The following is an 18,265-nucleotide window of genomic DNA, read 5'->3' as shown; positions in this document are numbered from 1 at the left end:
CACCAATATTAGGTTAAACTTCAGACTGCAGGCCAAAGTGACCCATATTCGACTTTTTTGCAGATTATACTCGCCCGTTTGAGTCCAGCCCAAAGGTGCCATCGAGCAAGAGCTGCACAATGGCTGCCCACGGCTCCTAGTTAGGATCGGTTATATCCCGTGTACTGTGTAAAAATGTGTGATAATAACTCAACTTTATGCTAACTATTGGCCTTGGAAGTAACAGTAGGTTACTTTCGCAGGTTGTAAGCTAGTTAGCTGGACATGCTAAAGTTAGCAGCAGATAAACATGCAGTTTAATCCATTCCTTAGACTTCTGATCTTGTGTTTTTGGTTTTGGAACGACCAAAGAAGTCACTACCCTCCAAACTCTTTGTATGTACTTTGTGGGAACATCTCCGTACTCACCTCGTTACTGATGCTAAGCTATGATTGGACTATCACTGTTCAGGGAGGGGTTTAACAAACGGTCTGTTCTCCCTGTTTTCAAATTAGTGTCGTGCAGTTGTGTCAGCTCTTCTTCCAGACTCGCTGCTGTTTGCCTCGTAAAGTTCAATTTAGTTTGGATTGCACATTACATGGTTGTGCTCGTTACATTTCTATTTAACATTACTTAACATTACACTGGGTTTGAGAGTCTTCGGGGTGTGTTGACTTACAGTAGTTTAAGCTGTCCTTGATTGCATTGCACATTACATGGTTGTGCTCTGCGAAAAACAGGTTGATCATGCATCGTTACAGTTTTTACGCTGGTTTGACAGTCTGGGGTGTGTTTTGACTTACAGTAGTTAATAAGCTGCCATTACTTGTAGACGCATGGTACATTAGGCTACATGGTTGTGCTCTGTGAAAAACAGGTTACAAGTTTATTGTTAATCATGTAACGTTACATTTTTATTTAACATTAGTTAGCATTACACTGGGTTTGAGAGTCTGGGGAATCTGTTGACTTACAGTAGTTTAAGCTGTCATTGATTGCATTGCACATTACATGGTTGTGCTCGTTACATTCTTATTTAACATTAGTTAACATTACACGGTTTGAGAGTCTGCGGGGTGTGTTGACTGACAGTAGGCTAGTTAATAAGCTGTCATTGATTGCATTGCACATTACATGGTTGTGCTCGTTACATTCTTATTTAACATTACTTAACATTACACTGGGTTTGAGAGTCTGCGGGGTGTGTTGACTGACAGTAGGTTAAGCTGTCATTGATTGCATTTCACATTTCATGGTTGTGCTCTGTCAAAAACATGTTACAGGTTTATTGTTAATCATGTAACGTTACATTTTTATTTAACATTGGTTAACATTACACGGTTTGAGAGTCTGCGGGGTGTGTTGACTGACAGTAGTTTAAGCTGTCATTGATTGCATTGCACATTTCACGGTTGTGCTCTGTAAGTGAAAAACGGCTTACAGTTACAGAATTCCTTGTAGCTATGCAGTGTTATAAGCAGCCTGGATTGAACGCAGCAGCTGATACAACATTCATTATAACCCAAGTGACTTGAGAGTTGACATGGACTCTAGCTCAGAGACTTGAGACTTGACTGGTTTCCATACTTATGACATGCTCAGTTTAAATACCTCCAAACTTTGTGGTGCTCACCTCGTTACTGATGCTAAGCTATGATTGGATTATCACTGTTCAGGGAGGGGTTTAACATATCTCTTCTTCCAGACTCCAGTGTAAAGTTCAATGTAGATTTATTGTTGTTTTACCTATACTGTAACTTACCTGACCTTCATACCATAGATCTCATTTGGTTAATTGTATTATATATATACTTATGACATGCTAAGTAGCATATTATTTAAACGATAGGATAGTTTTTTATGTTACATGTTGAACCATGTCATTAAACACATTACAGGACCGCTGTGAGCAGGGTTTGAACCTGCGCGGGGAAACCCCATTGGATTAACCACTCGGCCATCACAGCCACCAATATTAGGTTAAACTTCAGACTGCAGGCCAAAGTGACCCATATTCGACTTTTTTGCAGATTATACTCGCCCGTTTGAGTCCAGCCCAAAGGTGCCATCGAGCAAGAGCTGCACAATGGCTGCCCACGGCTCCTAGTTAGGATCGGTTATATCCCGTGTACTGTGTAAAAATGTGTGATAATAACTCAACTTTATGCTAACTATTGGCCTTGGAAGTAACAGTAGGTTACTTTCGCAGGTTGTAAGCTAGTTAGCTGGACATGCTAAAGTTAGCAGCAGATAAACATGCAGTTTAATCCATTCCTTAGACTTCTGATCTTGTGTTTTTGGTTTTGGAACGACCAAAGAAGTCACTACCCTCCAAACTCTTTGTATGTACTTTGTGGGAACATCTCCGTACTCACCTCGTTACTGATGCTAAGCTATGATTGGACTATCACTGTTCAGGGAGGGGTTTAACAAACGGTCTGTTCTCCCTGTTTTCAAATTAGTGTCGTGCAGTTGTGTCAGCTCTTCTTCCAGACTCGCTGCTGTTTGCCTCGTAAAGTTCAATTTAGTTTGGATTGCACATTACATGGTTGTGCTCGTTACATTTCTATTTAACATTACTTAACATTACACTGGGTTTGAGAGTCTTCGGGGTGTGTGACTGACAGTAGTTTAAGCTGTCATTGATTGCATTGCACATTACATGGTTGTGCTCGTTACATTTTTATTTAACATTAGTTAACATTATTGTTGTTTTTGGTTTTGGAACGACCAAAGAAGTCACTACCCTCCAAACTCTTTGTATGTACTTTGTGGGAACATCTCCGTACTCACCTCGTTACTGATGCTAAGCTATGATTGGACTATCACTGTTCAGGGAGGGGTTTAACAAACGGTCTGTTCTCCCTGTTTTCAAATTAGTGTCGTGCAGTTGTGTCAGCTCTTCTTCCAGACTCGCTGCTGTTTGCCTCGTAAAGTTCAATTTAGTTTGGATTGCACATTACATGGTTGTGCTCGTTACATTTCTATTTAACATTACTTAACATTACACTGGGTTTGAGAGTCTTCGGGGTGTGTTGACTGACAGTAGTTTAAGCTGTCATTGATTGCATTGCACATTACATGGTTGTGCTCTGCGAAAAACAGGTTGATCATGCATCGTTACAGTTTTTACGCTGGTTTGACAGTCTGGGGTGTGTTTGACTTACAGTAGTTAATAAGCTGCCATTACTTGTAGACGCATGGTACATTAGGCTACATGGTTGTGCTCTGTGAAAAACAGGTTACAAGTTTATTGTTAATCATGTAACGTTACATTTTTATTTAACATTAGTTAGCATTACACTGGGTTTGAGAGTCTGGGGAATCTGTTGACTTACAGTAGTTTAAGCTGTCATTGATTGCATTGCACATTTCATGGTTGTGCTCTGTCAAAAACAGGTTACAACATGTAACGTTACATTTTTATTTAACATTGCACTGGGTTTGAGAGTCTTCGGGGTGTGTTGACTGACAGTAGTTTATGCTGTCCTTGATTGCATTGCACATTACATGGTTGTGCTCTGTAAGTGAAAAACAGCTTACAGTTACAGAATTCCTTGTAGCTATGCAGTGTTATAAGCAGCCTGGATTGAACGCAGCAGCTGATACAACATTCATTATAACCCAAGTGACTTGAGAGTTGACATGGACTCTAGCTCAGAGACTTGAGACTTGACTGGTTTCCATACTTATGACATGCTCAGTTTAAATACCTCCAAACTTTGTGGGAACATCTCCGTACTCACCTCGTTACTGATGCTAAGCTATGATTGGATTATCACTGTTCAGGGAGGGGTTTAACAAACCGTTCGAGTTCAATGATGCCAAGTTAGGCAGCTCTATACTTTTGGTTAGGCAACACCATCAACATTTCATGGTTGTGTTCTGTGAAAAACATGTTACAGGTTTATTGTTAATCATGTAACATAACGGGTTTGAGAGTCTGCGGGGTGTGTTGACTGACAGTAGTTTAAGCTGTCATTGATTGCATTGCACATTACATGGTTGTGCTCTGTAAGTGAAAAACGGCTCACAGTTACAGAATTCCTTGTAGCTATGCAGTGTTATAAGCAGCCTGGATTGAACGCAGCAGCTGATACAACATTCATTATAACCCAAGTGACTTGAGAGTTGACATGGACTCTAGCTCAGAGACTTGAGACTTGACTGGATTCCATACATATGACATGCTCAGTTTAAATACCTCCAAACTTTGTGGGAACATCTCCGTACTCACCTCGTTACTGATGCTAAGCTATGATTGGATTATCACTGTTCAGGGAGGGGTTTAACAAACCGTTCGAGTTCAATGATGCCAAGTTAGGCAGCTCTATACTTTTGGTTAGGCAACACCATCAACATTTCATGGTTGTGTTCTGTGAAAAACATGTTACAGGTTTATTGTTAATCATGTAACATAACGGGTTTGAGAGTCTGCGGGGTGTGTTGACTGACAGTAGTTTAAGCTGTCATTGATTGCATTGCACATTTCATAGCGAAAATGGCGTCCGAACGTTACATGGTTTGAGAGTCTTCGGGGTGTGTTGACTTACAGTAGGCTAGTTAATAAGCTGTCATTGATTGCATTGCACATTACATGGTTGTGCTCGTTACATTTTTATTTAACATTACTTAACATTACACTGGGTTTGAGAGTCTGTGGGGTGTGTTGACTGACAGTAGTTTAAGCTGTCATTGATTGCATTTCACATTTCATGGTTGTGCTCTGTCAAAAACATGTTACAGGTTTATTGTTAATCATGTAACGTTACATTTTTATTTAACATTGGTTAACATTACACGGTTTGAGAGTCTGTGGGGTGTGTTGACTGACAGTAGTTTAATGTGTCATTGATTGCATTGCACATTTCATGGTTGTGCTCTGTGAAAAACAGGTTACAACATGTAACGTTACATTTTTATTTAACATTGCACTGGGTTTAAGAGTCTTCGGGGTGTGTTGACTTACAGTAGTTTATGCTGTCCTTGATTGCATTGCACATTACATGGTTGTGCTCTGTAAGTGAAAAACGGCTTACAGTTACAGATTTCCTTGTAGCTATGCAATGTTATAAGCAGCCTGGATTGAACGCAGCAGCTGATACAACATTCATTATAACCCAAGTGACTTGAGAGTTGACATGGACTCTAGCTCAGAGACTTGAGACTTGACTGGTTTCCATACTTATGACATGCTCAGTTTAAATACCTCCAAACTTTGTGGTGCTCACCTCGTTACTGATGCTAAGCTATGATTGGATTATCACTGTTCAGGGAGGGGTTTAACATATCTCTTCTTCCAGACTCCAGTGTAAAGTTCAATGTAGATTTATTGTTGTTTTACCTATACTGTAACTTACCTGACCTTCATACCATACAATAGATCTCATTTGGTTAATTGTATTATATATACTTATGACATGCTAAATAGCATATTATTTAAACGATAGGATAGTTTTTTATGTTACATGTTGAACCATGTCATTAAACACATTACAGGACCGCTGTGAGCAGGGTTTGAACCTGCGCGGGGAAACCCCATTGGATTTCGAGTCCAACGCCTTAAACACTCGGCCATCACAGCCACCAATATTAGGTTAAACTTCAGACTGCAGGCCAAAGTGACCCATATTCGACTTTTTGCAGATTATACTCGCCCGTATGAGTCCAGCCCAAAGGTGCCATTGAGCAAGAGCTGCACAATGGCTGCCCACGGCTCCTAGTTAGGATCGGTTATATCCCGTGTACTGTGTAAAAATGTGTGATAATAACTCAACTTTATGCTAACTATTGGCCTTGGAAGTAACAGTAGGTTACTTTCGCAGGTTGTAAGCTAGTTAGCTGGACATGCTAAAGTTAGCAGCAGATAAACATGCAGTTTAATCCATTCCTTAGACTTCTGATCTTGTGTTTTTGGTTTTGGAACGACCAAAGAAGTCACTACCCTCCAAACTCTTTGTATGTACTTTGTGGGAACATCTCCGTACTCACCTCGTTACTGATGCTAAGCTATGATTGGACTATCACTGTTCAGGGAGGGGTTTAACAAACGGTCTGTTCTCCATGTTTTCAAATTAGTGTCGTGCAGTTGTGTCAGCTCTTCTTCCAGACTCGCTGCTGTTTGCCTCGTAAAGTTCAATTTAGTTTGGATTGCACATTACATGGTTGTGCTCGTTACATTTCTATTTAACATTACTTAACATTACACTGGGTTTGAGAGTCTTCGGGGTGTGTTGACTGACAGTAGTTTAAGCTGTCATTGATTGCATTGCACATTACATGGTTGTGCTCGTTACATTTTTATTTAACATTACACTGGGTTTGAGAGTCTTCGGGGTGTGTTGACTGACAGTAGTTTAAGCTGTCATTGATTGCATTGCACATTACATGGTTGTGCTCTGTAATTGAAAAACGGCTCACAGTTACAGAATTCCTTGTAGCTATGCAGTGTTATAAGCAGCCTGGATTGAACGCAGCAGCTGATACAACATTCATTATAACCCAAGTGACTTGAGAGTTGACATGGACTCTAGCTCAGAGACTTGAGACTTGACTGGTTTCCATACTTATGACATGCTCAGTTTAAATACCTCCAAACTTTGTGGTGCTCACCTCGTTACTGATGCTAAGCTATGATTGGATTATCACTGTTCAGGGAGGGGTTTAACATATCTCTTCTTCCAGACTCCAGTGTAAAGTTCAATGTAGATTTATTGTTGTTTTACCTATACTGTAACTTACCTGACCTTCATACCATACAATAGATCTCATTTGGTTAATTGTATTATATATACTTATGACATGCTAAATAGCATATTATTTAAACGATAGGATAGTTTTTTATGTTACATGTTGAACCATGTCATTAAACACATTACAGGACCGCTGTGAGCAGGGTTTGAACCTGCGCGGGGAAACCCCATTGGATTTCGAGTCCAACGCCTTAAACACTCGGCCATCACAGCCACCAATATTAGGTTAAACTTCAGACTGCAGGCCAAAGTGACCCATATTCGACTTTTTTGCAGATTATACTCGCCCGTATGAGTCCAGCCCAAAGGTGCCATTGAGCAAGAGCTGCACAATGGCTGCCCACGGCTCCTAGTTAGGATCGGTTATATCCCGTGTACTGTGTAAAAATGTGTGATAATAACTCAACTTTATGCTAACTATTGGCCTTGGAAGTAACAGTAGGTTACTTTCGCAGGTTGTAAGCTAGTTAGCTGGACATGCTAAAGTTAGCAGCAGATAAACATGCAGTTTAATCCATTCCTTAGACTTCTGATCTTGTGTTTTTGGTTTTGGAACGACCAAAGAAGTCACTACCCTCCAAACTCTTTGTATGTACTTTGTGGGAACATCTCCGTACTCACCTCGTTACTGATGCTAAGCTATGATTGGACTATCACTGTTCAGGGAGGGGTTTAACAAACGGTCTGTTCTCCATGTTTTCAAATTAGTGTCGTGCAGTTGTGTCAGCTCTTCTTCCAGACTCGCTGCTGTTTGCCTCGTAAAGTTCAATTTAGTTTGGATTGCACATTACATGGTTGTGCTCGTTACATTTCTATTTAACATTACTTAACATTACACTGGGTTTGAGAGTCTTCGGGGTGTGTTGACTGACAGTAGTTTAAGCTGTCATTGATTGCATTGCACATTACATGGTTGAGCTCTGTAAGTGAAAAACGGCTTAAAGTTACAGAATTCCTTGTAGCTATGCAGTGTTATAAGCAGCCTGGATTGAACGCAGCAGCTGATACAACATTCATTATAACCCAAGTGACTTGAGAGTTGACATGGACTCTAGCTCAGAGACTTGAGACTTGACTGGTTTCCATACTTATGACATGCTCAGTTTAAATACCTCCAAACTTTGTGGGAACATCTCCGTACTCACCTCGTTACTGATGCTAAGCTATGATTGGATTATCACTGTTCAGGGAGGGGTTTAACAAACCGTTCGAGTTCAATGATGCCAAGTTAGGCAGCTCTATACTTTTGGTTAGGCAACACCATCAACATTTCATGGTTGTGTTCTGTGAAAAACATGTTACAGGTTTATTGTTAATCATGTAACATAACGGGTTTGAGAGTCTGCGGGGTGTGTTGACTGACAGTAGTTTAAGCTGTCATTGATTGCATTTCACAATTCATAGCGAAAATGGCATCCGAACGTGGCTGTGATGGCCGAGTGGTTAAGGCGTTGGACTTGAAATCCAATGGGGGTTCCCCGCGCAGGTTCGAACCCTGCTCACAGCGTCCTTTATGATGACACAGTCTAATATTTGAAAATGTTCCGGAGGCTATGGTCGCTGGTTTGAGGCCAGCACGGACTGAACACATTGCTGAAGGTGCCCTTGAGCAAGACCCTGAACCAGAGAACCAAACGCCGACTGCAAACAGGTTACAGGTTTATTGTTGATCATGGAACGTTACAGTGTTATTTAATTATAATGTTACCCTGGTTTGAGAGTCTTCGGGGTGTGTTGACTTACAGTAGTTTAAGCTGTCCTTGATTGCATTGCACATTACATGGTTGTGCTCTGCGAAAAACAGGTTGATCATGCATCGTTACAGTTTTTACGCTGGTTTGACAGTCTGGGGTGTGTTTTGACTTACAGTAGTTAATAAGCTGCCATTACTTGTAGACGCATGGTACATTAGGCTACATGGTTGTGCTCTGTGAAAAACAGGTTACAAGTTTATTGTTAATCATGTAACGTTACATTTTTATTTAACATTAGTTAGCATTACACTGGGTTTGAGAGTCTGGGGAATCTGTTGACTTACAGTAGTTTAAGCTGTCATTGATTGCATTGCACATTACATGGTTGTGCTCGTTACATTCTTATTTAACATTAGTTAACATTACACGGTTTGAGAGTCTGCGGGGTGTGTTGACTGACAGTAGGCTAGTTAATAAGCTGTCATTGATTGCATTGCACATTACATGGTTGTGCTCGTTACATTCTTATTTAACATTACTTAACATTACACTGGGTTTGAGAGTCTGCGGGGTGTGTTGACTGACAGTAGGTTAAGCTGTCATTGATTGCATTGCACATTTCATGGTTGTGCTCTGTCAAAAACAGGTTACAGGTTTATTGTTAATCATGTAACGTTACATTTTTATTTAACATTGGTTAACATTACACGGTTTGAGAGTCTGCGGGGTGTGTTGACTGACAGTAGTTTAAGCTGTCATTGATTGCATTGCACATTTCACGGTTGTGCTCTGTAAGTGAAAAACGGCTTACAGTTACAGAATTCCTTGTAGCTATGCAGTGTTATAAGCAGCCTGGATTGAACGCAGCAGCTGATACAACATTCATTATAACCCAAGTGACTTGAGAGTTGACATGGACTCTAGCTCAGAGACTTGAGACTTGACTGGTTTCCATACTTATGACATGCTCAGTTTAAATACCTCCAAACTTTGTGGTGCTCACCTCGTTACTGATGCTAAGCTATGATTGGATTATCACTGTTCAGGGAGGGGTTTAACATATCTCTTCTTCCAGACTCCAGTGTAAAGTTCAATGTAGATTTATTGTTGTTTTACCTATACTGTAACTTACCTGACCTTCATACCATAGATCTCATTTGGTTAATTGTATTATATATATACTTATGACATGCTAAGTAGCATATTATTTAAATGATAGGATAGTTTTTTATGTTACATGTTGAACCATGTCATTAAACACATTACAGGACCGCTGTGAGCAGGGTTTGAACCTGCGCGGGGAAACCCCATTGGATTAACCACTCGGCCATCACAGCCACCAATATTAGGTTAAACTTCAGACTGCAGGCCAAAGTGACCCATATTCGACTTTTTTGCAGATTATACTCGCCCGTTTGAGTCCAGCCCAAAGGTGCCATCGAGCAAGAGCTGCACAATGGCTGCCCACGGCTCCTAGTTAGGATCGGTTATATCCCGTGTACTGTGTAAAAATGTGTGATAATAACTCAACTTTATGCTAACTATTGGCCTTGGAAGTAACAGTAGGTTACTTTCGCAGGTTGTAAGCTAGTTAGCTGGACATGCTAAAGTTAGCAGCAGATAAACATGCAGTTTAATCCATTCCTTAGACTTCTGATCTTGTGTTTTTGGTTTTGGAACGACCAAAGAAGTCACTACCCTCCAAACTCTTTGTATGTACTTTGTGGGAACATCTCCGTACTCACCTCGTTACTGATGCTAAGCTATGATTGGACTATCACTGTTCAGGGAGGGGTTTAACAAACGGTCTGTTCTCCCTGTTTTCAAATTAGTGTCGTGCAGTTGTGTCAGCTCTTCTTCCAGACTCGCTGCTGTTTGCCTCGTAAAGTTCAATTTAGTTTGGATTGCACATTACATGGTTGTGCTCGTTACATTTTTATTTAACATTACTTAACATTACACTGGGTTTGAGAGTCTTCGGGGTGTGTTGACTGACAGTAGTTTAAGCTGTCATTGATTGCATTGCACATTACATGGTTGTGCTCGTTACATTTTTATTTAACATTACACTGGGTTTGAGAGTCTTCGGGGTGTGTTGACTGACAGTAGTTTATGCTGTCCTTGATTGCATTGCACATTACATGGTTGAGCTCTGTAAGTGAAAAACGGCTTACAGTTACAGAATTCCTTGTAGCTATGCAGTGTTATAAGCAGCCTGGATTGAACGCAGCAGCTGATACAACATTCATTTTAACCCAAGTGACTTGAGAGTTGACATGGACTCTAGCTCAGAGACTTGAGACTTGACTGGTTTCCATACTTATGACATGCTCAGTTTAAATACCTCCAAACTTTGTGGGAACATCTCCGTACTCACCTCGTTACTGATGCTAAGCTATGATTGGATTATCACTGTTCAGGGAGGGGTTTAACAAACCGTTCGAGTTCAATGATGCCAAGTTAGGCAGCTCTATACTTTTGGTTAGGCAACACCATCAACATTTCATGGTTGTGTTCTGTGAAAAACATGTTACAGGTTTATTGTTAATCATGTAACATAACGGGTTTGAGAGTCTGCGGGGTGTGTTGACTGACAGTAGTTTAAGCTGTCATTGATTGCATTTCACATTTCATAGCGAAAATGGCATCCGAACGTGGCTGTGATGGCCGAGTGGTTAAGGCGTTGGACTTGAAATCCAATGGGGGTTCCCCGCGCAGGTTCGAACCCTGCTCACAGCGTCCTTTATGATGACACAGTCTAATATTTGAAAATGTTCCGGAGGCTATGGTCGCTGGTTTGAGGCCAGCACGGACTGAACACATTGCTGAAGGTGCCCTTGAGCAAGACCCTGAACCAGAGAACCAAACGCCGACTGCAAACAGGTTACAGGTTTATTGTTGATCATGGAACGTTACAGTGTTATTTATTATAATGTACCCTGCTTTGAGAGTCTTCGGGGTGTGTTGACTTACAGTAGTTTAAGCTGTCCTTGATTGCATTGCACATTACATGGTTGTGCTCTGCGAAAAACAGGTTGATCATGCATCGTTACAGTTTTTACGCTGGTTTGACAGTCTGGGGTGTGTTTTGACTTACAGTAGTTAATAAGCTGCCATTACTTGTAGACGCATGGTACATTAGGCTACATGGTTGTGCTCTGTGAAAAACAGGTTACAAGTTTATTGTTAATCATGTAACGTTACATTTTTATTTAACATTAGTTAGCATTACACTGGGTTTGAGAGTCTGGGGAATCTGTTGACTTACAGTAGTTTAAGCTGTCATTGATTGCATTGCACATTACATGGTTGTGCTCGTTACATTCTTATTTAACATTAGTTAACATTACACGGTTTGAGAGTCTGCGGGGTGTGTTGACTGACAGTAGGCTAGTTAATAAGCTGTCATTGATTGCATTGCACATTACATGGTTGTGCTCGTTACATTCTTATTTAACATTACTTAACATTACACTGGGTTTGAGAGTCTGCGGGGTGTGTTGACTGACAGTAGGTTAAGCTGTCATTGATTGCATTTCACATTTCATGGTTGTGCTCTGTCAAAAACATGTTACAGGTTTATTGTTAATCATGTAACGTTACATTTTTATTTAACATTGGTTAACATTACACGGTTTGAGAGTCTGCGGGGTGTGTTGACTGACAGTAGTTTAAGCTGTCATTGATTGCATTGCACATTTCACGGTTGTGCTCTGTCAAAAACAGGTTACAACATGTAACGTTACATTTTTATTTAACATTGCACTGGGTTTAAGAGTCTTCGGGGTGTGTTGACTGACAGTAGTTTAAGCTGTCATTGATTGCATTGCACATTACATGGTTGTGCTCTGTAAGTGAAAAACGGCTCACAGTTACAGAATTCCTTGTAGCTATGCAGTGTTATAAGCAGCCTGGATTGAACGCAGCAGCTGATACAACATTCATTATAACCCAAGTGACTTGAGAGTTGACATGGACTCTAGCTCAGAGACTTGAGACTTGACTGGTTTCCATACTTATGACATGCTCAGTTTAAATACCTCCAAACTTTGTGGTGCTTACCTCGTTACTGATGCTAAGCTATGATTGGATTATCACTGTTCAGGGAGGGGTTTAACATATCTCTTCTTCCAGACTCCAGTGTAAAGTTCAATGTAGATTTATTGTTGTTTTACCTATACTGTAACTTACCTGACCTTCATACCATACAATAGATCTCATTTGGTTAATTGTATTATATATATATACTTATGACATGCTAAGTAGCATATTATTTAAATATGACATGCTAAGTAGCATATTATTTAAATGATAGGATAGTTTTTTATGTTACATGTTGAACCATGTCATTAAACACATTACAGGACCGCTGTGAGCAGGGTTTGAACCTGCGCGGGGAAACCCCATTGGATTTCGAGTCCAACGCCTTAACCACTCGGCCATCACAGCCACCAATATTAGGTTAAACTTCAGACTGCAGGCCAAAGTGACCCATATTCGACTTTTTTGCAGATTATACTCGCCCGTTTGAGTCCAGCCCAAAGGTGCCATCGAGCAAGAGCTGCACAATGGCTGCCCACGGCTCCTAGTTAGGATCGGTTATATCCCGTGTACTGTGTAAAAATGTGTGATAATAACTCAACTTTATGCTAACTATTGGCCTTGGAAGTAACAGTAGGTTACTTTCGCAGGTTGTAAGCTAGTTAGCTGGACATGCTAAAGTTAGCAGCAGATAAACATGCAGTTTAATCCATTCCTTAGACTTCTGATCTTGTGTTTTTGGTTTTGGAACGACCAAAGAAGTCACTACCCTCCAAACTCTTTGTATGTACTTTGTGGGAACATCTCCGTACTCACCTCGTTACTGATGCTAAGCTATGATTGGACTATCACTGTTCAGGGAGGGGTTTAACAAACGGTCTGTTCTCCCTGTTTTCAAATTAGTGTCGTGCAGTTGTGTCAGCTCTTCTTCCAGACTCGCTGCTGTTTGCCTCGTAAAGTTCAATTTAGTTTGGATTGCACATTACATGGTTGTGCTCGTTACATTTTTATTTAACATTACTTAACATTACACTGGGTTTGAGAGTCTTCGGGGTGTGTTGACTGACAGTAGTTTAAGCTGTCATTGATTGCATTGCACATTACATGGTTGTGCTCGTTACATTTTTATTTAACATTAGTTAACATTATTGTTGTTTTTGGTTTTGGAACGACCAAAGAAGTCACTACCCTCCAAACTCTTTGTATGTACTTTGTGGGAACATCTCCGTACTCACCTCGTTACTGATGCTAAGCTATGATTGGACTATCACTGTTCAGGGAGGGGTTTAACAAACGGTCTGTTCTCCCTGTTTTCAAATTAGTGTCGTGCAGTTGTGTCAGCTCTTCTTCCAGACTCGCTGCTGTTTGCCTCGTAAAGTTCAATTTAGTTTGGATTGCACATTACATGGTTGTGCTCGTTACATTTCTATTTAACATTACTTAACATTACACTGGGTTTGAGAGTCTTCGGGGTGTGTTGACTGACAGTAGATAAGCTGTCATTGATTGCATTGCACATTACATGGTTGTGCTCTGCGAAAAACAGGTTGATCATGCATCGTTACAGTTTTTACGCTGGTTTGACAGTCTGGGGTGTGTTTTGACTTACAGTAGTTAATAAGCTGCCATTACTTGTAGACGCATGGTACATTAGGCTACATGGTTGTGCTCTGTGAAAAACAGGTTACAAGTTTATTGTTAATCATGTAACGTTACATTTTTATTTAACATTAGTTAGCATTACACTGGGTTTGAGAGTCTGGGGAATCTGTTGACTTACAGTAGTTTAAGCTGTCATTGATTGCATTGCACATTTCATGGTTGTGCTCTGTCAAAAACAGGTTACAACATGTAATGTTACATTTTTATTTAACATTGCACTGGGTTTGAGAGTCTTCGGGGTGTGTTGACTGACAGTAGTTTATGCTGTCCTTGATTGCATTGCACATTACATGGTTGAGCTCTGTAAGTGAAAAACGGCTTACAGTTACAGAATTCCTTGTAGCTATGCAGTGTTATAAGCAGCCTGGATTGAACGCAGCAGCTGATACAACATTCATTATAACCCAAGTGACTTGAGAGTTGACATGGACTCTAGCTCAGAGACTTGAGACTTGACTGGTTTCCATACTTATGACATGCTCAGTTTAAATACCTCCAAACTTTGTGGGAACATCTCCGTACTCACCTCGTTACTGATGCTAAGCTATGATTGGATTATCACTGTTCAGGGAGGGGTTTAACAAACCGTTCGAGTTCAATGATGCCAAGTTAGGCAGCTCTATACTTTTGGTTAGGCAACACCATCAACATTTCATGGTTGTGTTCTGTGAAAAACATGTTACAGGTTTATTGTTAATCATGTAACATAACGGGTTTGAGAGTCTGCGGGGTGTGTTGACTGACAGTAGTTTAAGCTGTCATTGATTGCATTTCACAATTCATTGCGAAAATGGCATCCGAACGTGGCTGTGATGGCCGAGTGGTTAAGGCGTTGGACTTGAAATCCAATGGGGGTTCCCCGCGCAGGTTCGAACCCTGCTCACAGCGTCCTTTATGATGACACAGTCTAATATTTGAAAATGTTCCGGAGGCTATGGTCGCTGGTTTGAGGCCAGCACGGACTGAACACATTGCTGAAGGTGCCCTTGAGCAAGACCCTGAACCAGAGAACCAAACGCCGACTGCAAACAGGTTACAGGTTTATTGTTGATCATGGAACGTTACAGTGTTATTTAATTATAATGTTACCCTGCTTTGAGAGTCTTCGGGGTGTGTTGACTTACAGTAGTTTAAGCTGTCCTTGATTGCATTGCACATTACATGGTTGTGCTCTGCGAAAAACAGGTTGATCATGCATCGTTACAGTTTTTACGCTGGTTTGACAGTCTGGGGTGTGTTTTGACTTACAGTAGTTAATAAGCTGCCATTACTTGTAGACGCATGGTACATTAGGCTACATGGTTGTGCTCTGTGAAAAACAGGTTACAAGTTTATTGTTAATCATGTAACGTTACATTTTTATTTAACATTAGTTAGCATTACACTGGGTTTGAGAGTCTGGGGAATCTGTTGACTTACAGTAGTTTAAGCTGTCATTGATTGCATTGCACATTACATGGTTGTGCTCGTTACATTCTTATTTAACATTAGTTAACATTACACGGTTTGAGAGTCTGCGGGGTGTGTTGACTGACAGTAGGCTAGTTAATAAGCTGTCATTGATTGCATTGCACATTACATGGTTGTGCTCGTTACATTCTTATTTAACATTACTTAACATTACACTGGGTTTGAGAGTCTGCGGGGTGTGTTGACTGACAGTAGGTTAAGCTGTCATTGATTGCATTTCCCATTTCATGGTTGTGCTCTGTCAAAAACATGTTACAGGTTTATTGTTAATCATGTAACGTTACATTTTTATTTAACATTGGTTAACATTACACGGTTTGAGAGTCTGCGGGGTGTGTTGACTGACAGTAGTTTAAGCTGTCATTGATTGCATTGCACATTACATGGTTGTGCTCTGTAAGTGAAAAACGGCTTACAGTTACAGAATTCCTTGTAGCTATGCAGTGTTATAAGCAGCCTGGATTGAACGCAGCAGCTGATACAACATTCATTATAACCCAAGTGACTTGAGAGTTGACATGGACTCTAGCTCAGACACTTGAGACTTGACTGGTTTCCATACTTACGACATGCTCAGTTTAAATACCTCCAAACTTTGTGGTGCTCACCTCGTTACTGATGCTAAGCTATGATTGGATTATCACTGTTCAGGGAGGGGTTTAACATATCTCTTCTTCCAGACTCCAGTGTAAAGTTCAATGTAGATTTATTGTTGTTTTACCTATACTGTAACTTACCTGACCTTCATACCATAGATCTCATTTGGTTAATTGTATTATATATATACTTATGACATGCTAAGTAGCATATTATTTAAATGATAGGATAGTTTTTTATGTTACATGTTGAACCATGTCATTAAACACATTACAGGACCGCTGTGAGCAGGGTTTGAACCTGCGCGGGGAAACCCCATTGGATTAACCACTCGGCCATCACAGCCACCAATATTAGGTTAAACTTCAGACTGCAGGCCAAAGTGACCCATATTCGACTTTTTTGCAGATTATACTCGCCCGTTTGAGTCCAGCCCAAAGGTGCCATCGAGCAAGAGCTGCACAATGGCTGCCCACGGCTCCTAGTTAGGATCGGTTATATCCCGTGTACTGTGTAAAAATGTGTGATAATAACTCAACTTTATGCTAACTATTGGCCTTGGAAGTAACAGTAGGTTACTTTCGCAGGTTGTAAGCTAGTTAGCTGGACATGCTAAAGTTAGCAGCAGATAAACATGCAGTTTAATCCATTCCTTAGACTTCTGATCTTGTGTTTTTGGTTTTGGAACGACCAAAGAAGTCACTACCCTCCAAACTCTTTGTATGTACTTTGTGGGAACATCTCCGTACTCACCTCGTTACTGATGCTAAGCTATGATTGGACTATCACTGTTCAGGGAGGGGTTTAACAAAGGGTCTGTTCTCCCTGTTTTCAAATTAGTGTCGTGCAGTTGTGTCAGCTCTTCTTCCAGACTTGCTGCTGTTTGCCTCGTAAAGTTCAATTTAGTTTGGATTGCACATTACATGGTTGTGCTCGTTACATTTCTATTTAACATTACTTAACATTACACTGGGTTTGAGAGTCTTCGGGGTGTGTTGACTGACAGTAGTTTAAGCTGTCATTGATTGCATTGCACATTACATGGTTGTGCTCTGTAAGTGAAAAACGGCTCACAGTTACAGAATTCCTTGTAGCTATGCAGTGTTATAAGCAGCCTGGATTGAACGCAGCAGCTGATACAACATTCATTATAACCCAAGTGACTTGAGAGTTGACATGGACTCTAGCTCAGAGACTTGAGACTTGACTGGATTCCATACTTATGACATGCTCAATTTAAATACCTCCAAACTTTGTGGGAACATCTCCGTACTCACCTCGTTACTGATGCTAAGCTATGATTGGATTATCACTGTTCAGGGAGGGGTTTAACAAACCGTTCGAGTTCAATGATGCCAAGTTAGGCAGCTCTATACTTTTGGTTAGGCAACACCATCAACATTTCATGGTTGTGTTCTGTGAAAAACATGTTACAGGTTTATTGTTAATCATGTAACATAACGGGTTTGAGAGTCTGCGGGGTGTGTTGACTGACAGTAGTTTAAGCTGTCATTGATTGCATTTCACATTTCATAGCGAAAATGGTGTCCGAACGTGGCTGTGATGGCCGAGTGGTTAAGGCGTTGGACTTGAAATCCAATGGGGGTTCCCCGCGCAGGTTCGAACCCTGCTCACAGCGTCCTTTATGATGACACAGTCTAATATTTGAAAATGTTCCGGAGGCTATGGTCGCTGGTTTGAGGCCAGCACGGACTGAACACATTGCTGAAGGTGCCCTTGAGCAAGACCCTGAACCAGAGAACCAAACGCCGACTGCAAACAGGTTACAGGTTTATTGTTGATCATGGAACGTTACAGTGTTATTTAATTATAATGTTACCCTGGTTTGAGAGTCTTCGGGGTGTGTTGACTTACAGTAGTTTAAGCTGTCCTTGATTGCATTGCACATTACATGGTTGTGCTCTGCGAAAAACAGGTTGATCACGCATCGTTACAGTTTTTACGCTGGTTTGACAGTCTGGGGTGTGTTTTGACTTACAGTAGTTAATAAGCCAAGTTAGGCAGCTCTATACTTTTGGTTAGGCAACACCATCAGCAGGATAGCGAAT

At 40.7% G+C, this 18,265-nt stretch overlaps 7 non-coding genes across 7 annotated transcripts; 4 read left to right on the top strand and 3 right to left on the bottom strand.

Moving 5' to 3' along the window:
• Positions 1 to 5,482: 5,482 nt before the first annotated feature.
• On the bottom strand, positions 5,483 to 5,564 carry trnas-cga. The gene has a single exon. It is a non-coding gene; the product is annotated as a tRNA-Ser (tRNA).
• Positions 5,565 to 6,863: 1,299 nt separating this feature from the next.
• Positions 6,864 to 6,945, bottom strand: trnas-cga. The gene has a single exon. It is a non-coding gene; the product is annotated as a tRNA-Ser (tRNA).
• Positions 6,946 to 8,157: 1,212 nt separating this feature from the next.
• On the top strand, positions 8,158 to 8,239 carry trnas-uga. Its single transcript has one exon. It is a non-coding gene; the product is annotated as a tRNA-Ser (tRNA).
• A 2,844-nt stretch (positions 8,240 to 11,083) lies between these two features.
• trnas-uga lies at positions 11,084 to 11,165 on the top strand. The gene has a single exon. It is a non-coding gene; the product is annotated as a tRNA-Ser (tRNA).
• Positions 11,166 to 12,793: 1,628 nt separating this feature from the next.
• Positions 12,794 to 12,875, bottom strand: trnas-cga. The gene has a single exon. It is a non-coding gene; the product is annotated as a tRNA-Ser (tRNA).
• A 2,060-nt stretch (positions 12,876 to 14,935) lies between these two features.
• trnas-uga lies at positions 14,936 to 15,017 on the top strand. The gene has a single exon. It is a non-coding gene; the product is annotated as a tRNA-Ser (tRNA).
• A 2,736-nt stretch (positions 15,018 to 17,753) lies between these two features.
• trnas-uga lies at positions 17,754 to 17,835 on the top strand. Its single transcript has one exon. It is a non-coding gene; the product is annotated as a tRNA-Ser (tRNA).
• The last annotated feature ends 430 nt before the right edge of the window (positions 17,836 to 18,265 follow it).

Source organism: Micropterus salmoides, unplaced genomic scaffold, assembly GCF_014851395.1.
Source record: "Micropterus salmoides isolate LMB-PRFRI ecotype aquatic unplaced genomic scaffold, ASM1485139v1 Ms_hic_scaffold_10, whole genome shotgun sequence".
NCBI classification, from domain to species: domain Eukaryota; kingdom Metazoa; phylum Chordata; class Actinopteri; order Centrarchiformes; family Centrarchidae; genus Micropterus; species Micropterus salmoides.
This window is presented reverse-complemented; position numbering and strand designations above follow the sequence as displayed.